The 13,045-nt window shown below is 32.3% G+C and overlaps 1 protein-coding gene across 1 annotated transcript in view; it reads right to left on the bottom strand.

Annotated features, from left to right (window-relative positions):
* Positions 1 to 13,045, bottom strand: part of PCDH15 (protocadherin related 15) — a 1,788,406-nt gene that overhangs the window by 1,075,208 nt on the left and 700,153 nt on the right. Inside the window, exon 4 of the mRNA XM_065521086.2 lies at positions 8,286 to 8,336. The gene's annotated coding sequence lies outside the window, so the exon portion shown is untranslated. The remainder of the gene's footprint in view (positions 1 to 8,285; positions 8,337 to 13,045) is intronic.

Genomic DNA, 13,045 nt, shown 5'->3' with positions numbered 1-13,045 from the left:
AGAGCTAAACCAAGTTATGTGTAATATGCATCAGTGACCTGGCTCATTGAAGAATTGATGACTCTCAAAATTTAAGAACCTCCTATTTTACTATTTAGTATAGTTAATTGGTAGCAAAGTAAAAGTGCAGAATAATGATCCTTGATGTGAGACAGATCTTTGTGCATTATTAGTTCTCCTAATCATGTATAACTATGTGTACTTTCCTGACATGCATAGAAGGGGAAATACTGTATTATGGATTGTTAGGGGGACTGAATAGTATAGTCTCTGAGTAAGTAGTACATTCTAGGTGCTTCCTTATTATCAATAGCATACAATAGCATAATGACGAGGAAATCAAAAAATCTAATTTCCCCAAACACACACACACACAACAGAATACTTCATATAAGGAGAAAAAGGTCAGAAAGATGTAAATTGTTAAGTATTTTGAATAGCTAATTGCGGAGATCAGGCATGATCTATATATACAAAATTAAGATAGTACAGAGGCTCTCAAATTCTCTCTGCATATGAAAAAGAAGTCTGATAAATCCACAGATGAAAAAGTCTTCTTGGTCTATATTACGACTACTTGAGAACCCTCAAGAACTCCAAGAATTCTGAGATGATACATTATCTATAATAATGTAGGTCATAAAAATGATTCTAATAAATTTGAGAGGCAGATATGAGGGACAACAAGGTTTTTAATATATTAAATATATTGAATTAATAGTTCTTACATTTTCTAAAGAGAATGTGATATAAATAATCACTTTTTTTTTTATTTTGAGAATAACCCTAAAATCTCAAACACCATTTATATATGAGAGGTCAAAGTACTTCATTATCAAATATCACAGCACCCATAGTATTGTGAAATAAAATTAGAGAAACATTAGCCACTGAGAAAATGTCAGATAATTTTACCCTTTTATTTATTAAATGATAAAGTGGAAAAATATATTATAGAAATATTGTGCTTTGAACACTGTTTAGATTGAGATAATACATTTCTTAGATAAATGTGCCCTATACTCCCATATTGCACATACAGAGATCAAGTGTGCCTTTGGCTTTTGAAGTGAGAAGATCACTTTAATGAACTTAGATGATATGATAGGTAACTATGAATCCTTGGTAAATAACTTCAAAATAAAATAATGTTCCCCATCATCACATGAGTGTGGATAAAGATGTAGCTGTAATGGCTTTTCATAAATAAGTGCAAAAGAGGAAAGCTGATACAACTCTAAACATACATGTTTAAGAAGTATGATTAAGTCTCTATGATTCCAAAAAATATTCTAGAATTATAAGATATGTCAATGAGTTTAATGTCCAGTTAGGCGAGTAAAAACAAAGCAAAAAGATAAATGTAAATAAAATATAAAATTTAATAAAGACTATAACTGTGCCGTAGTGCTTAAGTCTACAAATGGCAATTTCTACTTAACACATACTATAAGAGATTTTTTCTTGTTTTTACGAGAATGAGAAAAACGTTAGAGAAGAGAAAGGCTTTGAGGTCCTATGTGCTGCACAGCTTATTTCTTTTAGGCTCCATGTTTGACCTTCACACATCCTCATGAAGTTAAGCACAGAATAACAAAACACAGGAGATCATTAGATTGGTAGAGTATAACACTTCACTTGGGATACCATTTGTCTTTATCCATCAAAAATATTTATTATTTTTCAGCTTCCTACAGAATATACAGTGGTAGGCCTGGCATATGTCATCATACAAACTGATTATAATTTTCTTGACTTTGGTGCTTGCAACCATCTACGTAAGATATCTTGCAACTCATCTACACCTAAAGTTGTCCTTTTTCTCTGAACAATTACAGCTCCTGTAATTCAATCTTCAATAAAACACATGAACTCCTGCTTAATTGTATACATACACAATATAAAGATACTGGATCACACTCAAAAGGATGAGCAAGTCAAGGAAGGAAGGGGGTCATATTAAGAAAAATAATATCAGAAAGGGAACCTTATCCCATGTTGGAAATTAGTGGTCCTTTTGACATCGATGCACTATAGGAAATACAGGACACGGTTGAGAAATACATTATCAATGTTCTAAACAAAATTCAAAAGGCAACTGAAAATTAGGAATTTTTATCATGTCTTTTGGGTGCCAGACCATCATGTCTATTCTATTCAGATCATTAGACAGTCTGGAAAAGATCGGGATATCTTTAGAGGAAATGCTGAGAGAAAAAAGTAGGCAAATTCTATCTTCTAACATACATTATCTTAATATGTGAGTCAGTAGCCTTGTTAGCGAGGTCGCTGTATTGGGAGAGAATTTTCTGACCTTCACACCTACTTTAGTGCAAAAGCAACATAGGATTCATATCTAGCAATCTCTCCTGAGATTATTACAGTTTCTATGTCTGATCAATAGCAAGAGGACGGTGAATAAAGGTGTGGTCTCTTCTAGCCTACAACATTTGCGAGAAGAAAACTTAGATGGAAGAGTGATATATTCAGAGAGAGGTGTTTTGGTATATAAGATAGGTAAATGCCAAGGGCAGAGTATGGTCTCTTGCCTTCACATGCCTTTGAGAATTCAGAAAGCCTCATCAAAGTAAACTTGGTAGTTTATTATTGTCAAAAAGAGAGGCACTCTGAATTCTAGCTTTTTTAGCTGTCATAAGTTCTTACGTGTTATACACATCATCTTAGCAGAGAATTTAGCTAATAAGTGGACCAAAACAGGTATCTGTAGCAGGGACAGGTGGTTTTCAAGAAGGTTATAGAATGTGCCTCATTTATTATTTTTTTTTTTTTACAGCCATCAGAATTCAAAATCAGACTTCATCACGGTGGAAAGTGCTGGTCACTACTGTGCCCTAATCAAGGTCACAAATCATGTAGAGACTCCGACTTCAGATGTAAAGGTCTGGGGGAAAAAAGAATGTCATATCAAATAATAAAGGAGGCAAAGGGCATAGTTCTTAACTTGACACATTTTTATTCATATGATCATGAGGACTTTCTGAGTTATACAATACCTGACACTTCTTGTTCCTCACCCCACATACACACACCCCCAGACACGACTTTAGTGAGAGAATTTGGAGGAAGCATTGGCAACACCAAAAGACTGAGCATTTTTTATTCAGAAGAGTCCAAATAATGCACAGGTAAACTACTTACATAATTGGATGTATTTATTTCTCCTCCCTAGCTAACAAGAATAGGGAGGCTTGTGTTGTAGGCTCAATTAGTTACAGTTTAAGTAAAATAAATTTTACTTTCTCACCAGATCGAATATTTAATTTTGTCAATAAATATGTGTGATCTAACTATAAGAATAATGTGAAGTCATTTCCTTGAAAACAAGGAAAAATATTTTAAAATTAAAACTTATTGAAAAAAGCAGTGAGTAACAGATAAAAGAAGAAACACAGTATCTAGTAAATTAAAAATGCAAAAAAACATTCTCAGAAATCAAAAGAAAAGAGTAACCAATAATTAAACAAAAAACATTGAGATGCATGGAGGGTTAATCTGGAACATTCTCTCACCGAATTAGAGAAATTAATGAAAAAAGAATTATTGTAAACCAATAATTAAACAAACAACATTTAGATGCATGGGGAGGATTGATCTAGAATATTCCATCACTAAATTAGAGAAATTAATGGAAAAAAAGTGATTGAGAATGAAAACAATAACAACTTTTCTTTTTTTTTTTTTTTTTGAGATGGGAGTTTCACTCTTGTCGCCCAACCTGGAGTGCAGTGGCGCTATCTTGGCTCATTGCAGTCTCTGCCTCCCGGGTTCAAGCAATTCTCTTGACTCAGCCTTCCATGTAGCTGAGTTTACATGCACCTGCCACCACGCCTATTTTTAAAAAATATTTTCCCTCAATTTAAAGGAAATCACATTTAAAAAATTTCATTTCCAGGCCAACTTAATGAGAAATGTAACATAACACATCTCCTCTTGGACTTTTCAAACGTTCATGACAAGGAAATACAAAAGATTGAGAGGGAAAATCACCCAAAGATACTGGAATTAGATTGATAAACTGTCTATATTATTAGACACTGGGGTATATTAAACGGCCCTCAGCTTGAAAAGTTTCAGCTTAAAATTTTTATTCCAACAAATATGTTACACATGTTCATAGTAAATAGGAATTTTGAAATATGCAAAATAGGAAATTAAAAAAATTCTAAAAAATACACTGAAAACCAAAAATGGTAATACTAAGATTTAAAAAATTATATAAAATATGTTCTATAATGCACTGAAAATGAGAAATTTAACTGTAAATGTTTGTGTGATTACCATTAATTGAATATACTATTTATTAAGCATATGCTAAGTGCCATTTAGCTAAATATTTTAATTAAAATAATATATTTAATCTGTAAATTATTTGCATGAGGTAAGGCCTCACCCCAACTGTTATCTCAGTATTCTCACTGATGATTTAAAAATGCTAATAAAGTAACTTGTCCTTGAGCAGAATAACTTACTTGGTTAGTGTGTATGTGTTTCAGGTGTGGGGGTGCATTTCCATGAAAAAGCATATAAATATTGTTAAAAAATTAAAACAATAAAATTTTAATCCCAGATTAAATTAAATTAACAAATATTGGAAACGAATTGGGTATGTAAACATTCTCTATTCCTCACTTTACAAAATAGAGAGTAATAATTTCCTAGATTACATAAAATATAATAATTCATACTTATGACAGATGAAACTGTTGTAGAATTTCTGAATTACGTATACAACAGCTCTAAGCAAGTGATGAAATTAAAGCTTGTTCTTCACAGGTTCTTAGAATGTGACTATAGGGAGAAGAAAATCAGTTATTAAGTTCTAGATGAGTTTCGTTGTGATTGTAGCCTTGTTTGTCTAATCATCTGATCACTGGAAAAGCAACATTTATACAGTCTGTAATCTCTTTGCTTGCTGTTTATAATAAGACACTTATTATAATACATTATCAATTAATTTCTTGATAACTTTTGCTAAGCAGGTACATATGACATGATCATTTTAGTTATTTGAATTCAGAAATGTTTTTGTTTTTTGTCTATTGTCCCATAGAAACATAGTCCATCTCACCAGAAACTTGTCATCTAGCTGGAGAGACAACACTAACACAATGTATTGTCAATGGACAGGCTATATAATGTGTAGGGAAGAATTTAACAGTCAGGCTTGAAGAAAACCTTAAGTGATAGCACAGGTAGAAAGGCATACAGAAATTATTTTATGAACCACCTAAGCCAAAACAAAAGTAATGTGGGCCAGCCAGATTTAGAAGTAGAGGATACAGCACAGGAAAGAAGAGATACAAAATTAAGAGGTTACTCAGATTGACCTGAAAGTTGAACTCCAAATTTTAAACATTTTATTGTTCAATATCAATTATTTGATTATCTATACCTGTAACAAGCACAATGTTGAAAGTGATTTTTATTTCTGTGTTAAAAATTCAGTTATTCCTTTGGCCAACTAGAAAGACACCAAATTCATAAAGAAATAAAAACGGCATGTGAATGAAGGAAGGCTGCTTATTATAGAGCATTACAAAAATAGGAGAGATAGAATTAGCCAAAGCAAGCAACTTCTGCTTGCTTAATGTCCTCTGGGCCTGTATGTAAGAAGTAGTGAATGTTAAATATTCTAAAATACTCTGGAAGCCTGCCTTACCAGCACTGATTAAAAGAACTGAATACCAAATGTAACCAACAGATTTCCTTTTCATTTATCTGCTACTGAGAATACTAAGTATTTTCTTATCTCCGTCACTCTTAGAAGTTATTTTGCAACGTGCCCGTCTCTACATATTCATCACTCTGACAGCAGAATCAAGAATAAAAATTCAGATAAGAAAGCATGATGTGCATTCTTTTATCTTTTAAATATGGACATACTTAAAAATAGATATTTGAAGACAGCTTCTTAGAATGAACAATAAAAATAACTACAGTGTATCCTCATTTTACCCTGATAAGAGTGGAACAATGGCTCATACGAATCATTTGGATTGTGGCTATTCATAATTCCTCTTCTCCTAAAAGTCAATCGTGAAGGGCCCATCTATAAGAAATCTTAGATGTACTGCCTCAGAGATTATACTTCTACAGATTATTCATAGCATACTACCACTCAGGCAGTAGGAAGAATGATCTAAGCACTCAGGTTGAAGACTTTGGAAATCATAGCAATCCTTGAGCTGAATGTCTGGCTGAGGCTTCATTGTACTATACTCAGACAAATACCTCAAAGACAAGAGATAAGTTTAATATTTGAAAAATTATTTCACCACTACTGTATTTTTACACCTTCTGTTCTCTGAATAACAGCTTAGAGAAGAGGATTTTGCCCCCTTTGCACTGTTGTCTCATTTGTCAGAGGCCAGTAAGATTCTTTTAGTAATTTAACTATATGATGCCAACTAATAATACTCCCAAAAGAGGCAAGAAATTTCCTCTGCAAAACATTATTTTGTTTAATTTGGGATGTTTTTTATTGCAATTTGTCTTTCTGTTTTGGTTAATAATTATTTTGGGAACCAAAGAAACAATAGTTCTTATTATTTTGAGGTATATGTCACTAAAAAGAACAAGCTGAATCAGTCAAGGTTTTTTTTAGCCATACACATTAATCTACTTCTCTTTTAAAATTTGATTATTGGTGATAATATAATTGAAAAATAGCTAAGGGTATCTAAGTGTAGATATATATATTTTGAGATGGAGTCTCACTCTGTTGCCCAAGCTAGAGTGCAGTGGCATGATCTCGGCTCACAACAACTTTCGCCTCCTGGGTTCAAGCGATTCTCCTGCCTCATCCTCCGGAGTTGCCAGGACTAGAGGCGTGTGTCACCACAGCCAGCTAAGTTTTGTAGTTTTAGTAGAGATAAGTGTTCACTATGTTGGGCAGGCTGGTCTCGAACCTCTGACCTTGTGATCCACCCGCTTTTGCCTCCCAATGTGCTGGGATTGCAGGCGTTAGCCACCACGCCCAGGGGTATTTTTAAGGAAACAAAGTAGGTAAACATAAATGCAAATCAGTTATTTTTTATTTAACTTTCAATTTTATTTTACTATATTCAATTAGAAACATGCATTGAAAGTATATTCATAAAGCATTCACATCTAATTTTGCCTCCTTCAAAAACTAGAGGAGAAACAGCTGAGACATACGAGTTTGAAAAGATTCCAAATTCTTCTACCCAGCTGTTGACTTTTCTGAAAGTTCTGGTGAGAATATAAGAATGAAAACATGACTGAAATAATGAACTACAATGCTTCTTTCTTGATTTATTCCCTAGATTAAGGAGCAGCTGAATTTCCCAGCCGAAAAAAGAAAAATAGCTTAGTTCCATGAACTGGATTTTTACTTGTCATATGAATGCCAATTCATGTCAATAAGATGTTTTTTAAAAAATGTTTCTTCTCCTTAAGTTTTCCTAAAAGCCAGGGCCTTGAAGATTGGCATTTACTTTTCAGATTTTAATATTTCTGCACTTTCTTCCTTCCTTTTAGCAAGCACTCAGGCAGATAAACATTGGTTACATGAGTCTCTTCAAAGAGAAAAGAGCCACAAATAAGTGATCTGGCATATCCAAATGCTTTTGTTGTTAAATGCAATATTTTCCCCTTACAATATACAAAGTAAACAAACAACAACAACAAAAAACGGGGTTTCTAATATTAAAATCTCAGGTAATAACTTAATTCAATTTAATATTAGGTGCTTTTATATGACTCCAAAAAGCAATTACATATTGAGAATAAAGAGCCATACACATATATTTTAAAAAGAACTCTTTCAGTGTCTTACTATAACCCAATTCAGATTTTAGATTTTATGTTTTTCCAAATATTGATTGCTTCATACTTTCCCACGATCTTGCTCCTGTGGCTGTTGGATTTGGACAAATGTTTCTACATGAGTTACATTCTGTATATCAATTGCTGCATGACAGTTGCTACATAATATGTTGCCAAGAAAGTCTTTGTTGGAAGGCAAATAAATTAAGCAAAACCAACATTGTTATTCTGCTTCAAACAATTGATCCTGTACTTGAATAAACCAGCAAATAGTGGACATCTCTATACAAGTGGGTTTTCAATAAAAGGAAAGAACAATCACAAAGTAACTGGAACATAAAAAATGATAGTTATAACTTGAATTCAAAAACCAACAATCTACTTATGATTCTCTTTTGAGATACAGTTCTTAGTTTGTAAACTGTTGATATGAAATTTTAAACACATACTTGAATATTAAATAAAACATATCATACCTTATTTGCAGGTCTTTGGAATGGTATTTCAAAACATGACAATGCAAATTCCTGTAAATAAAAAGAACTTATTCAGTCAAAGACATTTTCTAATTTGAATTGAAACAGCAATTATGTAGTTATTTAAAAGAAAACTATTTGTTAACTACTAAATATTTCTTTGTGACTTCTGGTGTTTATATATTTTATAGCTTGTTTTATATGTTCTTACAGCCAGAAACAAATGTTATATATGTGTGTACCATTAGAAATGTGTTAATTCTACTTAAATTTTGTATTCACAAAATGTTTTATCTTTAAGTGCTTTTAGATTCAGATATTAGATCATTTTGGAAACCAGTTCTTCAAACTTCACAAGCAGTATGGAAATAATGCATAAGGCATATTGTGTTTAGATTTGATATACTAGTTATTTTACCTAAAACTAAGCAATAAATATAGCTGAATATATTTGATGATTATACCTCGGTAATAAAATAGCTTATGAAAAAAATTCTTCTTTCTGTATAATATAGTTTGGATATTCCCTCTAAATCTCATGTTGAGATGTAATCTCCAGTGTTAGAGGTGGGACCTGATGGGAAGTATTTGAGTCATGAGGGCAGATCCCGCATGGCTTGGTGCTGGTGAGAATGAGTTCTCACAATGTCTGGTTGTTTGAAAGTGTGTGACACCACTCACTCCCACTCTTTATTGCTCCCACTTTTGCCATGTGAGATGCCTGCTCCTTCTTCACCTTCTACCCTGATTGGAAGCTTCCTGAGGCCTTCCCAGAAGCAGAAGCTGGCACAATGCTTCCTGTATAGACTGCAGAACCATGAGCCAATTAAACCATCTTTTCTTACAAAGTAGCCAGTCTCAGGTATTTCTTTATAGCAATTCAAGAACAACCTAACACATTTTACATATATTTAATATGCTCATTTATTTAAAAATGGAAGGATGATATATTTCACATTGTAATATTTTGAAGAATATCAAAATAAAGTTTTGGATAAAATAATACAATAATAAATTAGGATTATTTTCATATCTTGAAAAAACTATAATTTATTTTGTTGGCTTTGAGAGAAGATATCTAAGTTAATACTTAAGAGAAGATAATTAAGGAGTATTCCAGGATGATAATCATACTATGTTTTATTTATATTTCCCAGATTTTTCAGCAACTCTCACTTCTCTCAATAAATAAGGTAAAGATATAATCCATTGTATCATTTTTCTAGCCAATAAATACCTAGTTAAGTACTTATTGGAATACTGAATTTTCTATCCAATAAATACCTAGTTCAGTATTGTCCTAAGCAGTATTTATTTACTGCCTAGAACAAGGCAGACCCCTATGAAAGCACTTTCCTTTTTAAAATGTAGTCCCAAGGAAAACAGTACAAGAAATATTTTGAATCCTGAATATATAGATAACACATAGCATGAAAAATTGTAGTTCTAACCATAGTTTCAGAATAACATGTCCATTTAAAAAATACAAAACTGGTAAATTAAAAGAGTAGATGTATATTTTTTAATTCTACGTGTTTTACTATAAAAGCGAAATCATATATGGTACAATAAGAGACAAAGGTACAAAATCATAGAAGAGGAAGGAAACTTGGAAAACATGAAGATTGAACTCTACATTTTTCTGCAAGACAGAGTCTTGCATAAGGTCATGCAGCACATTCATAACAAGATTGGAATTAGAAGCTCTCATAAAAGTAACGATTGCCATTTAAAAAAATTATTATTACACCAAAAGAAATTCAGCTGTATGAAGTTCCTGTAAATAATTCACTTGCTGGATTTAGAGTATTTATTTGTGAAAATTAGATGAATATAAAGTGGATCTAAGTTATATCCTAATACATTAAGATGATGCAAATAACTGATGCTGAAATAGTTTATCCTTAAGGTATTTTTTAATTTGTTAATTTTTATCTTGATATTTCAAATATTATTATTTATCACAAGGATATGAAAGTAAATATCTACTTAAATGGTGCTATCTTTCTTTTTCAGCTGTTTCTAAGTGTGAGAAAATAAATTTATAAAGTTTATAAACTATCACAGCAATGGTTTTATTTTTACTTCATGATAGAGATTAAAGGTGATTTCTTTCTTTCTCTCTCCTTCTTTCTCTCTTTCTCTCTTTCTTTCTTCCCTTCTCCCTTTTCCCTTTTTCCTTTTTCCTTTCCTTTCCTTTTTTTTCTAGACAGAGTCTCACTCTGTGGCCCAGGCTCAAGTGCAGTGGCACAATCTCGGCTCACTGTAACCTCCTCCTCCCGGGTTCAAGCAATTCTCCTGCCTCAGCCTCCCAAGTAGCTGGGACTACAGGTGCCTGCCACTACGCCCGGCTAATATTTTGTATTTTAAGTAGAGAAGGGGTTTCACTGTATTAGCTATGGTGGTCTCAATCTTCTGACCTTGTGATCTGCCCACCTCGGCCTCCCAAAGTGCTGGGGTTATAAGCATGAGCCACCGCGCCCGGCCAAAGGTGTTCTATTTATATTTGTATTACTCTTACAACTTTCTAACAAAGGAATGACATATTTTTCAAATATGTATTTCAGTAGAAAATAGATAACTTTTAGAGTTGCTTAAAATTTGCTGTGCATTCCCATAATAAAATGATTAAAAACAAAAGACATTTAATCAAAGTCTCCCTAAAATGTTTCTCAATTGCAACAATTAGTATTCTTTATCTGCCTATGCAATTAATTGTAAGAAAAAAATTAAAACATATACACCCACAAAATATTTACTGTGTTGTTGTCACTAATTGTTTAAATTTTTTACTTACTATTTAAGGCATGTTCAAACTTATTGATCACTATATACCAGGTGTACCTGGCATCTTTCTAGGCACCTGGAATATACCAGTGAACACATTTTTAAAAGTTTTTTACTTTGGACTTACTTGGCAGCAATACCCAGGAAATAAACAATGTGCAACACAAATAAAACAAGTAACTTATATACAATATTAGAACGTGACAATTTTAAGGGGAAAAAATGTGACTGTAAAAAAGAAGGTTGTGAGTAGGGTGGCTGAAACTTATAATATTTAATAAATAGGGCAGATTGAAAGAGATTTGAGCAAAGTCTTAAATAATCCTTATTGATTTTATCTAAAGTTTAAGATAAGTTTACCAGTATTTAGTTAAGGTGGTAACTAAATAAGTGATAAAAGTTAAACTTGTTTGCATTTCAAAAGGAATACATTAATTTCACTCCATTACTTTTACAAATAAAAATTGCATTCTACAGATTTCTTCAGGAATGCCTTTGACATTAAAAAGCATTGCTATGATTTGGTTTTTTAACACAAACATCACCAAGATATATTCCAATTTGCTTAAACAGAAAGTGTACATATGACGATGGATAAATGGCAACAATACATTGTTCTAGATATGAATTTCACTACTCAATAGGAGCATAGCGTGGAAATAAACCTTCAGTGACCCAGTTTATATCTCAGTCTCAATGTAGTAAAGTTGTCACAAAATATTTTAGTTTCAGAATAAGCAAGCCAAGCTACCAAAACTCTCTGCCCTTTATCTTGTAATTAGAGTATTATGATAGTATTGGTCACCAGGTAATGTTCAGATTGCTTTAGGAATTAATTATTAAAAGATGCAGCACTAGATTTTCACATTTAGGATATCATTTGTGCTCTAGACCTTGTGATAACAATAACCAAGTGAATATTAAAATAGAACAAAGCAGCCAGGTGTGGTGGCTCGTGCCTGTAATCCCAGCATTTTGGAAGGCCGAGGCAGGTGGATCGTTTGAGCTCAGAAATTAAAGACCTGCCTGGGCAACACAGTGAGACCACCTATCTCTACAAAAAATTAGCCTGATGTGGTGGCATCTGTCTGCCAGCTACTCAGGAGCCTGAGGTGGAAGGATCGCTTGAGCCTGGGAAGTGGAAGTTGCAGTGAGCTGAATGACAGAGTGAGACACTATCTCAAAAACAAATAAATGAATAAAATAAAATAAGACAAAGCTAGAGCATTAAGGTTACGGTTTTCTGGAATTGCTTAACTGGTACAATTTTATTGCAGAACTTCATCAACCAGTGTCAAGTCTCTATGAAATATATGTAATATTGCTTTTGAATGTAGATTTTGATGTTTATAAGACACAGAGAATTTTATCATCTGGTGGCAATATACATGCTAATAATGTGATGTATTCATGAATTTGCCTTATATTTTAGCAATTGACATACACACATATATTTATTTCATGACCACATTATTTTAGAGATTTACTCCTACCTTGAATAAATGTCATTTTTTTTTTTTCTAACATGTAGTCAATGTAATTTATCTGGCACCTACATAGACAGTCTTATGTAGTCCTTATATGACTCATATTATAATCCATTACTTCTATAGAGAAACTTAACTGAAAATGACTTGATAATGCTTGTGAATATATAGTTAAGATCCATATTGCCTCTTCTAATAAATCAATTTGAGCAAATAAAAATGAAATATTTGTAGTCATTTATTTCAAAAGTTCTAGGAATAAATCATATAAAAAATATTTGGAAGATAACCTAATTAATATGAAATGGATTAATTTTTTATCATCAGAAAATCTTAATTTTATAACTGTGCATCTGAAGATCTTCTATATAAATATTTATTAAGAAAATTTACCAAGTATTCATATTAATAAATTCTAGTTCAAATGATTTTTTTTTTTTTGCAATATTACAGGACCCATTCTTCCAAAAGCTCATGAAATCACAG

This window comes from Macaca fascicularis, chromosome 9 (genome assembly GCF_037993035.2).
Source record: "Macaca fascicularis isolate 582-1 chromosome 9, T2T-MFA8v1.1".
NCBI lineage: Eukaryota > Metazoa > Chordata > Mammalia > Primates > Cercopithecidae > Macaca > Macaca fascicularis.
Note: the sequence above shows the minus strand (reverse complement) of the source record. Positions and strands in the feature narration are given on the sequence as shown.